We start from the raw sequence: 1,892 nt of genomic DNA on the forward strand, positions 1-1,892 counted from the left end.
TTTGGATGTTATACAGAAAAATTTTAGGTGGAATGATTTTGTTTTATTGTAATTTTTGTAGCATTGCATATAAACTAAATGAATTTTAAAAAATTCCATATTCAGTAATCATTTAACAGATTTTTCGCTGAAAGAATATAACATGAGTACTTTTGCACTTTATTTTGTCCGATAGTGTATATTTTGATTGTTTTGAAATATTTTGCGTCTGCTAAAAGAAATTACAAACAGAACAAATATTTATAGTAGAAATGTGATGGAAAATTTTGAAAGTTTTATATTTATTGCATAGTCGTACAAAACAAATCTTGTGCTATTGCTGCATATTTAAACGCTGCTTTTTTGGTACTTTTCCGTTCTACAAAAGGCACGTTTTGAACCTAGAAACATGAAATTAAGTATGTAGAGCCCGGATTAGGCCAGAACACATAAAAAGGGCCTTTTTAGAACTTTTTTGTTCTACAAAAGGTACTTTTTGAATTTTCTATAATATTGAACCTAGAAACATGAAATTTATCATGTAGGGCATTGATTAGGTAAGAACCTGTAAAGGGGCACATTTTCGTTCTACAAAAGGTTTTTGAATTTTTTTTTTAATTTTCTATATACTTTTCTATTTTCTATATACTTTTTGAATTTTCTATAATATTGAACCTAAACACATGAAATTAAGTTTGTAGAGCACGGATTAGGCGAGAACATATAAAAAGGGACTCTTTTGTACTTTTTCGTTCTACAAAAGGTAATTTTTGAAATTTCTATAATATTGAACCTAGAAACATGAAATTAAGTATGTAGAGTCTGGATTAAGTAAGAACCCATAAAAGGGGACTTTTTCGTTCTTCAAAAGGTACTTTTTGAAATTTCTATAATATTGTACCTAGAAACATGAAATTAAGTATGTCTGGATTAAGTGAGAACCCATAAAAGAGGACTTTTTCCTTCTTCAAAAGGTACTTTTTGAAATTTATCTAATATTGAACCTAGAGATATGAAATTAAGCATGTAGAGCCTGGATTAATTTAGAACGTATAAAATGGGACATTTTGGCACTTTTTCAGTCTTTAAAAGGCACTTTTTGTATTTTCTAAAATATTGAACTTAGAAACATGTAATTAAGTATGAAGAGCACGGATTATGTGAAAACCTATAAAAGGGCACTTTTTGAAATTTCTATAATATTGAACCCAGAAACATGAAATTGCATGTAGATCCTGGATTATGTGAGAACCTATAAAAGGAGACTGTTTGGCACTTTGTCGTTCTTCAAAGGGTACTTTTTGAATTTTCTATAATATGGAACCTAGAAATATAAAATTATGCATGTAGAGCCCGGATTAAGTGAAAACCCATAAAAGGGGACTTTTTGATACCTTTTTGATATATATATATATATATATATATATATATATATGTAGATGTACCTACATATATATATATATATATATATATATATATATATATATAATATATATATATATATATAGATATATATATATATATATATATATATATATATATATATATATATATATATATATATTTAATTGTTGATATTTACATAGTAACAGTTTATATACATATGTACATATTTTAATTTGTTATTTATAAATGTTATATATATATATATATATGTAGGTACATCTACAATAAATATGTAGGTACATCTACAATTTTAAATTTAGTAACATTTATAAATAACAAATTAAAATATGTACATATATATATAAACTGTTACTATGTAAATATCAACAATTAAAATGTTAACAATCATTATAAAAATTTCCCTATACACAAGTTCTGTTCTGCACAATACTAAGTGGAGAGGTTTGTGTCCTGACTATTCTGTAGATTGTAATCACTTTTTTTTGAAGTAGCTCATATAGTATGTG

The sequence above is a fragment of the Lucilia sericata genome, unplaced genomic scaffold, assembly GCF_015586225.1.
Source record: "Lucilia sericata isolate MDLA Ls3-8-SP2 unplaced genomic scaffold, ASM1558622v1 Contig001217F_arrow, whole genome shotgun sequence".
Classification (NCBI taxonomy): domain Eukaryota; kingdom Metazoa; phylum Arthropoda; class Insecta; order Diptera; family Calliphoridae; genus Lucilia; species Lucilia sericata.